We start from the raw sequence: 12,375 nt of genomic DNA on the forward strand, positions 1-12,375 counted from the left end.
ATATGATTTTTTTTAACACTGGGACTCCAAAAAACAGCCTGTCCTGAATATGTGTAATTGTACAATTATAGTGTTTTATCTTGAAAAGCATGGTAGTAATTGCTTATTATTTTCATATGAACTTACTAAGCGTAAAGCTTACCCATCCTCTCCATTTCGTTAGTATTGGCAGGTCAGCTCGGGGTTGGAGATCGTCGGAGGCAAAATCACACTATCAAACTATCATTTTTGGGAAAATTAATTCAAATATTAGAAATATCAAGTGAGTGGCATGTATAGGAAGTTGGTTTGTGACATGTATTTTTATTATGATTTTGACCATACGTATCAGTCTGCATTGAGTTATCGTATAAAATCATGAGATGTGGTCCTTATCCATTATGGTTTATAAGTTTAATTAATCGTGCCATGTCCTATGTTTTGATGTGATGATATAGTTAGCTTTGTTTGTTATGCATGTGTTCGAAAAGTTTTGAATTAAATGAAATTTTATGGCCCGATTTTCTTCTATGTGTGTTGTTAAGTCTGGTAATGCCTCGTACTCTGTTCTGGTCTTGGATACGGGTAAGGGGTGTTACATTTAGTGGTATCAGAGCTATGGCTTAGTCGGTTCTCAGACTAACCTAGCATGTGTAAAAGTCCAGCTATACATGCCTCTGATCCGTGATAGTGTGATGTCTCCTAACGCGTATAAGCAATGTCTTGCTTAGATAGAGGTACTCTCTAACCGAGCTGCTCTGACCATGCTCAATGTGATGCGATGGTGTTTGAATAAAATTACGATTATGATGAGTCTCAATTTAGAAAGGTATGAATAAAAGTTTATGATATATATATATAAGTGATAACACGTGAGATGAAAGGTCATGTTGTGATAAATATCCATACTTGCTTGATGCTCATATGATGTAGTGCACTTAGCTTACTTGATAAGATGAACGGGATAAATAGAAATTCGTAGAAGTATGAGTAAAAGTTCCTAATATCATGATATGAATGAAAATGTCATTGCCTTGATTGAACGTTGAATGTTGATGAATGTCAATGATATTTTTTATGAGATAAATGATTATAATGATATGAATTTATCTATGTTAAATTGTTTGGACTGAATTATGTGATTGTAATTATATGTATATGATGATGCACGAAACGAAAGTTGTGATTGTGATATAAATATCTATGTTTGTTTAACCCTTATATGATGTCATGAGTATGATTTGTTCGAGTATCTGAATGGATAAGTCAAGCTATCCAGAAAACATAGTATGCATGCATAATTATACTTGACTAAATGAGATAACTGGAAAGTGAGCATTAAATCAATATGAATGTTAGTTACTCGAAATGAATAACATGATTGAGATATGATTGCTATGAAGAAAACTGTGTTACATGTATATGTATATGTATATGAGAGTTGAATCAGAGGCCCTACGACCCCTTTCCCCTTGCCAAAGTGGTGTTTTATAATGGAATTTCATGAGATTTATACTGAATAAGTTTCTGGTTGAGAAACCAAAGAGTTCGGTGCTAGAATAATTATAAATATGATTAGAGATTGAAGAATGAATTGATAAGTAAAGTCAAAGCTAGAACAGTATCAGATTAACATACGGATTATTGGAGTTATGCACTGTTCCAGTTAGAGAAGAAATTTATTTTGATAAATCGAATTACTATGGTACAAGGTCGAGAAAAATGCAAAGAAAAATTTATTCAGAACTAGTCTTCTTTAGTGAAAAGTAATATGAAATTTGTGATGGCAGAAATAGTTGGGGAAATGATATCTGAAATGTGTAATATTTGAGTGTGACAGTTACGGTTGGACAGATTTTAGCAGTTTCTTCTAAGATGTTCTATGTGTTTATCCGTTCCTAGAAATATTTCTATGGTTATTGATCTTTTGAAGAAATTCTTGTTATATGGGGATGTTTTCTAATCCTGATGTTAAATGAAAGCATTAGTAGCCTGACTGGTTTATAATTTATATTGCTCTATTCCTTCGGGCATTCTATTATATTCTGCTTAATAAAAAAAAATTGATGAGAGAATATGTATGATACGATGATTCTATTTCTTCTACTTGATGCTCCATTTGTTATGTATATATATGGGAAGATACATTGTTCTTGTTGCAATTGATTCCAGTGAGACTAAATGATGTTTTCTACTGGATTTCTTTTCTCTGAGGAATTATCGAGATCTTCTATATTTTCCTATGAGTTTGGTTTTCAATTTTTCGGCATAGTATCGTATCTTGGGTTTCTTTATTCTGGATTTCTTTGTTCTGGGTTTTTCTATCTTGGATTTCTTTATTCGGTTTTCTTGTTATCTTTATTCCATAATTTGTCAATTATGACTCATGTTCGGAGTGCATTCTTCAGCTCGTGATAATCATGTCAAGTATGGCTATACTTCTGATTTGATTTGGGCGATGTGGTGATTTCAATATTGAGATTTTTCTAATTTTCGTGTAAGGTTTGACAACAGTAAAGGTATAAGTGATAAAAGTGCGAGTTTCAATCAGTATGGTGGATCACTTCTCTCAAGTAAGTCAATTATAGTTAATGTCTTCAATTGAGATATTTTGGTACTTGAGCTAATTCAATTGAAACGATTTTGATTAACGAATGAATGAATAGTAAAGGATGGCATGATGAATTGTTTTGTAACTAGAAGAAAGGATTATTTTTGAGGTTATATCAGAATTATTTCTGTAGCGGAAAGAGGAAAATGTGATAGTGAGTAGCAAACTAAAAGAGTACAGTGAGGATCGACTTCTGATAATCAATTTCAGAATATATGAGAAATTAAAGAGATATATTGGAGGCACCGCTTGAGTGAGAGTTCTTCAACACTGAATATGAAATTGAGGAATCTAAGTGAAGACCACTTTTCTGGTAAGATTTTCGGGGACGAAAATCCCTAACGGGGGGAGAATTGTGATATCCCGAATTAGGGCCTAATCAGAATAGTGGTTTCGTGATCACAAATCCGAGATAGAAATAATTATTTTATGATTATTTTGAGGTCTATGATATGATTTCATGATTGTGTGAAAATTTCGTGAAGAAATTCTATGCATAAAGTGCTTAATTTGAAGTTAGGGACTAAATTGAATAAGTTGCAAAACTAGCATTCTAGAAGTTTCTAGTATGAAATTGCTTTGAAATATTAATTAGGAGAGCTTAAATAGAAATTTTCCCAATTTCAAAGTTTATGGACAAATATTGGACATGAATGGAATTTTTGGAAAGTTTAGTAGTAAGGGCATTTTGGTCATTTAGGGGTAAAATGAATTAAAATACAAAATTAAAAGCCAATTTTGCTCATCTTCTTCACCATGCACGTGTATACCAAGGGAGACTCGATGGATAGGGTTTCCAAGCTTCCAAGATCGATTGTAAGTCCGTTCTAGCCTCGTTTTTAATGATTTTTATGTTTTTGGAGTCCCGATAACTTGATTTAGCTTATGCTAGCAATAATTCAACCTAGGGTTCATATTTGGAAAAATACCCATAGGTGAAATTTGTGTATTTTGGTGTTTTATGATAGAATATGATGTTTTAAATTATGTTAGACAACTTGTGCTACTCGGTTTTAAGTGAAAACGGGCAAAAAGGCTTAATAGGTAAAATACCTAATAGTCATAAGTACATGTTAGAGTGAGAATTTGATGTTGCCATAGAAGGGAAAATGATCAGAATGTCATAAAACATAAGAAAATAGGATGAAGTTTAATTTCCGAACCTTGCGGCAAAAGTGTAAATATGCAAAAGTTTAGGGGTCAAAATGAAAATTTTTAAAAATATGATTTTTGGACCCGTATGAATAGTGTGACTAATTATTATGCTAAATGTGATATTATAGATGAAGGAAATCGAGATTCGGGCTTAAATCGAGAAAATACAAGGTTATGGACTAAAATGGTAAATTGCTGTTTCTGGATCGAGGTAAGTTCGTATGATAATAATAATGCAATGTTATGTTTGAATTATATTTCTTACTATTATTGCATATATTTTATGATTTAATATATTGGAAAAGTTGATGGAATGGTGTTTATGATGTGGAAATATGACATGGAAGAATGTTACATGAAATGCAAGAAAATGAAGATACATGACAAGTGATATATGAAATATGTGATATATGTTATGTAAATTCTTAAAAGCTGATTTGATATTTGAGTTGTGTCTTATTATACTATGAATGGACAATTGGTACTATGGATAGTGAGATCGACACTTCGAGTAAGTTCGTACATAAATAATCTATCGATTCTTTTTATGTTATTATATTTTGATATCATATGAAATGTGGCTGCCTATCAAATGATTATTTCATGTAAATTATGAATTTAAATTGATTACGGACAATTTAGTAAAATGTTGAAAAGTGAGGAATTTCCCGATTGAACCTTCAGAATAAAAACGATACGAATGATCTATTGTGAGGTCGCATGTGTAGTACTAAGTGCAGGCTACTATGCGTACCCGAAAACTGTGATCACGTGTGTAGTACTAAGTGCAGGCTACTACGTGTATTAGATGGTGAGGTCACGTGTGTAGTACTAAGTGCAGGCTACTACGTGTACCAGACTGTTGGTCGCATGTGTAGTACTAAGTGCAGGCTACTATGCGTACCAGATAGCTTCGGCTACAAGTGTGGAAATGGGAAAATGTGCAGGCAATTGTGTATCTGTTATTATTCCGATGAGTTCAACGGGAAATCGATTAAATGAAAATACATGTGAAAGTGATTATGTGATGAACAAGTGCAAGTATATGTTTATTTGAATTTATGAGCAATATGCTCAATATTTGAGCGAACCTCGGTAAAATGGAATGGATTAAGTGAAATTGTGTAAAAGTGAACTTTAGTAGTAAAACAGTATTAGATAGCAGCAGTGCATGACTTTAAAAATTCACCAAAAATTTTGTAATTTGAATTAAATTTAAAAATTTTTTTTGAAATAAAGCTTAATGAGTCTATTTTCACATGAAAGAAACAGGGGAAGCAAAAGAATTTTATATTGTGTGATATTTGAATTCTTGTGAAGCAGGGTCTGAATGAATTTGAGATCCCCTGTTCTGACTTTATAAATTAACCAAAAATTGTAAACAAATTATTGAGAGTCATACCTTACATGAATGGATTCCTTATTGAATCTAATTTTAAGGGAAACAAACGGCATGGTTGTTGGAATTCTGTACAGGGATAAATTCGGTTCGTAGTGCACAGGGGTCAGAGTAGTCATACCCTAAAACGGGGGAGACTTTAGCTAATAAACTGTACTAAATGGCCCGACCAAAAAATCTAGAAAAATTTAGTAAGTAGACATATGAGTCTAGTTTCATATAAAATTTACGGAATTGGATTTCGAGTTTTGTAACTTGAGATATGAGTTTTTTTAACACTGGGACTCCAGAAAATAGCCTGTCCTGAATATGTGTAATTGTACAATTATAGTGTTTTATCTTGAAAAGCATGGTAGTAATTGCTTATTATTTTCATATGAACTTACTAAGCGTAAAGCTTACCCATCCTCTCCATTTTGTTAGTATTGACAGGTTGGCTCGGGGTTGGAGATCGTCGGAGGCAAAATCACACTATCAAACTATCATTTTTGGGAAAATTAATTCAAATATTAGAAATATCAAGTGAGTGGCATGTATAGGAAGTTGGTTTGTGATATGTATTTTTATTATGATTTTGACCATACGTATCAGTCTGCATTGAGTTATCGTATAAAATCATGAGATGTGGTCCTTATCCATTATGGTTTATAAGTTTAATTAATCGTGCCATGTCCTATGTTTTGATGTGATGATATAGTTAGCTTTGTTTGTTATGCATGTGTTCGAAAAGTTTTGAATTAAATGAAATTTTATGGCCCGATTTTCGTCTATGTGTATTGTTAAGTCTGGTAAAACCTCGTACTCTGTTCTGGCCTTGGATACGGGTAAGGGGTGTTACATGGTACATATTTTAGCAATTCATGCAAATATACTTAAAAACAACATACATTAACATTTCATGCACAACACAACGTGGGAAACCCTAAATTTCATAACATATATGCAAACATAGCTTAAAATAACAACATAAATAATCAATTTTTATGCAAATATATAAAAACAATAAATAACATAAAAAAATAATTTAAGATAAAATTAACATACTAAAAACACTAAATAAAAAACATATGAAAATAAATCAACAAATTTATGAACATATATAAAATAAGTCAAAAAGGAAATAAATGCAGTATAACAAATATTTAAAACAGTATGTAAATAGTGGAAAGAGATTTTTTTTTAAAAAGGTTAATATATATACAAAAAAATATACTATATGGTATAATAACCTAATATATATACTTACAATAATATGTTAAATAGGAACAAAATTTTGTAATAAGTTTAGAAGATTATATATCATACTAAATATTCAATAATATGTAATTTTTAATAATGATTTACAAGTGTTAAAATTATAATAATAAAGATAAAGATAAACAACATAATAAATAATATATGATAAAATATAAATAAATAATAGATAATATATATAATAGACAACATAACATAATAATATAAATATATAATAAAATAATATACGATAAATAATTTTTTATATATGAATAATGTTTATAGTAAAATAAATAATATATAAAATATTTAAAATAAATAAATAAAAAATTTAGAAATATATAAAAAAGGATTAAAATTATAAAATTGTAGGGTTAATTTTTAAAATATCAAAACTGAATTTGGGGCCTAATTAGAGTGCGCGCCTAAAGAGAGAGACTCACTGGGTAAATAACCCTAATCCCTAAAACGTCACCGTTTCCAGCGTTCAGGCATCACAGGTTCGAGACTAAATTGAAATTAAAAATAAAGTTATTGGGCAAAATTTAAATATGAAAGAAATTTAATTTTAAAGGATAGAAGTGCGGAAGGACCAATTGGACAATTATTCCAATAACAGGAAACACGCGGATCCCTTGGCCGAGTCGGGTTGACACACGGGTTATATGCTTGAACGGCACCGTTTTAGGGCTTATTGTTTTAAGCCAAAACAGTGCCGTTTTATACTATTATAAAAACAAAATTTTACACCCAAATTCATTTAAACCCTGCCATTTTCTAAAACTCTCTCCCGGTTCTTCTCCTCAGCCCGGAATCCAGCAAAAGCTCCGACGGTCGACCGCTACACGCACCACCATACGCGGCGGTCGGAGAGTCTAAAATCTTTCGTTTTCTAAGCGCGTCAAAGGTAACCCTCTTTCCCTCTTTTTAGTAATATTCTTTAAAAAATGTTGTTTTGTATGTATTGAAAAAAAAAACAGAAACGAAAAAATAACAATAAACAAAATATCACCTTTCTTTAAAAAAAACACTGTTTGTGTTTCTGTTTGCGTAGTAAATCGTACAACTATTTGCGTATGTGGTTTCTGTGGTCCCTATTACAACGATAGCACTCAGGCTTTATAGCCACTGTTTACATTTGGTAAGAATAATTTCCTTTGGTTTCTTCCTATTTTTGTCCTGCTATGCTGCTTTTCTTTCCATTTTTGTGCAGGTGAGCGTGGAAATCACGGCGGTGATGAAGGCTTGACGATGGCGGCGACGGACCAGGCATTGACTGCGCATTGGTGCTTGCACCGGAAGATCTTCTGATGTTTGGTATGGCTTGGGAGCTGCGGCACAAACCCTAGCTAAAGTTTCCCGAAGCTGAAGATAGGTTGGGCCAATTAGGCCAATTGGGCCAATTAAGTCTTGGGTTTCTGGACTAGTTTAGGGTATCAGGGGTATTGGGTATTTGATTGTAAATGGGCTTCTGGGTTAAGCGGGTTATTGGGTTAGTGTTTAGCTGGGTTATGGGTGTAACGGGTTATTGGGTTAGGCATTTAATTTTGGGCCTACGGGTTAGTGGGCTATGGTATTTGGGTTCTGTAAAAGGACTTAAATGGACTGTTTAATTTTATTTTTCATTTAATTTCATTTTTTAATTTTTTGTAAGCCTGGGCAAAATATGGGTTCTACAGTTACCATGAAATTTTATTATTTTCATAAATATATCCCTAAACCCCAAATTCACTAAAAATCACCTAGAAAAATAAACTTATTCAACAATCAACCTTAATATTCTATCAACCAACTTCACAAACACAATAATTTCATTCATAGTAAGTCCCTCTACCTTCAACAATTTTGCAAATTAAATCCCGGGCTAAGTAGATTAAGCTAAAATGAATTCAAAAACATAAAAATCAATAAAAACGGGGATCAAATACATACCATGCATGAAGAAAATGCAAAATCGAAGCTTACTTCCCTCCTTCAATGGCTATTTTTGGTTTTGAGATAGGAAAAATGAGAAAGAAGACAACATTTTTCCTTTTTCTTTGTTTAGCATTTTAATTTAATTATAAAATACAAAGTTAACCTTTAAAAAGTATTAAAATTACATTAAAACCTATCCATAAACATCCACCATCATATAACATGGTACAATTACCATTTAAGTTCGTTAACTTACCTTCCATAGCCATTTAGGCATTTTAACTAATAGAATTCAACTTTTGCACCTTTTTCAATTTAGTCTTTTTTACCTAATTAATCATTTAAACTTAAAAATTTCTTAACAAAAAATTTAATACTACCTTAAATTAACCATATAAACATTAAATTAATAATAAAATATTAACTCACTTGTCAGAGTGTGGTCTCGAAACCACTATTTCCGACACCGCTAAAAACATGCTGTTATAAAATTGAATAGAAGGTGAAAGTTTAGGGTGAAAGTGTAAAATATTGATAAAGGGTAAATTACAAGAATTTAAGTGTTTTAAAGTATTTTAATTGGTTAATTGAATGAAAACATTATATTTAGATCAAGAACCAGATTGTCAGTTGATAAAAACGAGAAAGGAAAATTTGTCGATTAGATGTTAGAGTTGTTTTTGCTGCAGAATCGATTTAGGTAAGTTCATACGATTATTTTTTGTTATAATTCATTATTAAATATTGTTAATGATATTTATATATTTTTGAAACTGCTAAAATGAAACTGGTCTATGTAAAATGTACTGAATTTCTGAAATGATTTCGATGCATCGAGTAAAAGTTTCATACATGAGATTTCAAACTAAATTTATGTTCTAGACTGAACTCCTGCATGTTTTGCAGACTCGAATATACATGTGACTCAGATTTCAGATGGACTGGTAATTCGTTATCATTTTAAAGGTTTAGCCTGGACTGGTAACCTTACATGTATATATAGCCCTGACTAGGCTATTTTTCTGTGTTGTCATTAGTTTAGCTCGGACAGGTAACGTAACACACTTACTCTGTATCTGATTAGCTCATACGAGCATCATCTATTTCCAGACATATGTATTGAATACTTTTAGAAAGATCCATTGGAAGAGTAAATGTTATTTGATATGGAACTGTTTCTTAGAAGTAAATAAATTATGAACTCTGAGTATGCATATGTTTAAATGGTTACTTATTAGGAATTGCTAAATCATGTTGTGTTAAGGTTAACACTTTTAAACGACTATATGAAATGGTTATATGAAATGGCTATATGAATCGATTATATGGAGATAATTATATAGAGTGTTATATGAAATGTTTAAATGGATAGATATGTAAAAATAGACATTTGAAATGAACACTTAAAATGGGAATGTGAATTGTTAAATGAATAAATGTTGAATGAATGGTATATCCAATGTGTTTACTTGTATATGTTACATTATTGAGCTTACTAACTTGAGGGACTTGTGATGTGATGTGATGTGATGTGATGTGATTCTGATCACATCATGTGATTTGACTCGAATGTCTCGAGATTGGGCTAAGCTTAAAGAGCCCAAATGTAAGATGAAAATGTTCAAGTCCATGCAATACCTTGCATATGGACGTTTGAATCTCATTTATACTTTTTAACTTGTTTTATTCCCATAGCTTGTTTAAATTTAAGTTTTTTCAATTCTTGTCATGATAATTAATTTGTGTCCTTGTTATTTTATCATTTTAATTGTGCTTTAAAACGTGTCTTAGATTTTGGCGTCTTTAATGTGTCTTAGTTTGCATTGCATTTTAATTCACAAATTTAGTTTTTTCTTATGTTTTCATATGTGAAAAGTTGTGTCATTTGAGTATTTAAGTTGCTTACAATTGGGTTTGTTTAATTCTTTTATTAGTTAAGTATGTCGTGTAGTCATGTTGAAAGTATAGTTTTTATCTAGTTTGTCATTTTGTTACAGTGTCATGTTAAATAGAGTCTTTGTACTGATTCATGTGTGATTGTTTGAAATGATCTAACATCTACTTATATGTTTGTCATAAGGACCGTTCAATTGGCCATTTCAAGACTCTTCTTGCATCCACATTAAAGTTGAATGCATGCACAATTATGTTCATGGAAATTCAAAAAACATTGTAACAGCTCGATTTTAGTTAAATTAGAACAGTGATTTCGGAACCACAAATCTAAGGTCAAAAAATTATTTTAATATTATTTTATGTGTTTACAGCATGATTGCATGTATGTGTGAATATTTTGTGAGCTAATTTTATTGTTTAATAACTCAATTTGAGAAAAAGGACTAAATCGTGTCAGATGCAAAAGTTGCATTTTAATTGTTAAAAGTGCTTAAATTGCTATGATCCATTAAATGTGGGTCCTTGTGATGAAATTAGACCATTTGATTTATGGATGGACAAATATGCCTTTGGTTAGTAGAAACTTAATATTAAGCATTAAGGGTTTTTAGTAAATGTGAAATTAAGTTTTATTAAAACATATAAACAAAATTTGATTCATCATTTGGTATTCTTCCAGCATCGAATATTAGACAAAGAATAGGGTTTTGAGCTTTCATCCATTCGGCCCTTGTTCATCTTGATTAAGGTATGAAATTTATTCAGTTTTTGATGATTTCTATGTTTTTGTGATCGTTGCTTTGAGTACTAGCTAGCCTATGCCCTAATTTTTAAGTTTGTTGGTGATTTTGTAAAATTTCATTGATGAATCCATGAGTTTTGTGATAGTTGATGATGAAAAATGAATATTTTTTTATAATTATACAAGTTTTGTAAAGGGATTTTTGACAAAAATGTCAAATAGAGATTTATTTGTGAAAATGTGAAAATGTGTGGTTAAATGTGTGAATAAATGATAAATATGGGCTGATATTTGCATTAGGAAAATTGAGCTAGCTTGAGAAGGTATTAAAGTGCATGAATTTTGTGTATTTGTGAAATAGGGACTAAATTGAATAAATGTAAAACTTTAGGGGCCAAAGTGTAAAAATTCCCAAATAGATACTCTTGGATGAAATTGAATGAATAGGTGCTTAAATGAGCTAAATTAAAATTCATATAGATCAAGAAAGAAAGAAATTAGATTTAGATCGAGGAAAATCGAGTAGTCGATCCGATCTGTTCATTGTATAGACGAGGTAAGTTCATATGCAAATAAATATCTTTAAATTGATTTATAAATGTTTATTTGTCACTGAATTGCTATGAATGTTGAATGAGCAAATACGAGCAAGAATCGACGAAGTTATGATATCTGAAAGTCTCATACGAACCTTAGGAATAATATAGGATATGAATGTCATGACATTAGGATTACTGATATGTGTTTACATGTAAGTGGGGCATTGGCATTCTATTGTGATTACGTGTAAGACCTTGTCTGGGACATTGGCATCGTTATATGATTTCGTGTAAGACCATGTCTGAGACATTTGCATTGATATGTGATAACATGTAAGACCATATCTGGGATATGGCATTGTACAAGCTATCTGTGATTTTTTTTGAGTATCCTTAATGATTCTGAAAGGTTTAACGGGTAAAGTCAAGTCGAGAAAGAATGTGTAAATGAGTTAAGTGACTCAGCTACGTACGAGATTCATACGAGTATTGAAAAGGGAAGTATTTCATTAATTTACTTATGAAATTGAATATGTATACATTTGGGAAGGTTTGTAATGATTATTCATAATTTGCTTATTTGATGGAAATGATGTTGATTCATGAGATGGTTTTATTTGTATATGGATTACTAAGCTTTTAAAGCTTACTTTGTGTGTTCTTCCCTTGTTTTTTAGATAATCGAAGCTTGCTCGGACATTGGGGATCATCAGGAACTGTCATTACACTATCGACTACTTCTTGGTACTTTTGATGCTTTACAAATATGGTATATGGCATGTATAGGCTAGTGATATGATAATATGTTTTAAGTTATGGTATTAGCCATAAGATTTGACTTGTAAATGTTGGTGGTATTTGGCCATATAAATTGGCTTAAATCATAAGTTTGATAAGTGATATG

Source organism: Gossypium hirsutum, chromosome A06 (assembly GCF_007990345.1).
Source record: "Gossypium hirsutum isolate 1008001.06 chromosome A06, Gossypium_hirsutum_v2.1, whole genome shotgun sequence".
Classification (NCBI taxonomy): Eukaryota; Viridiplantae; Streptophyta; class Magnoliopsida; order Malvales; family Malvaceae; genus Gossypium; species Gossypium hirsutum.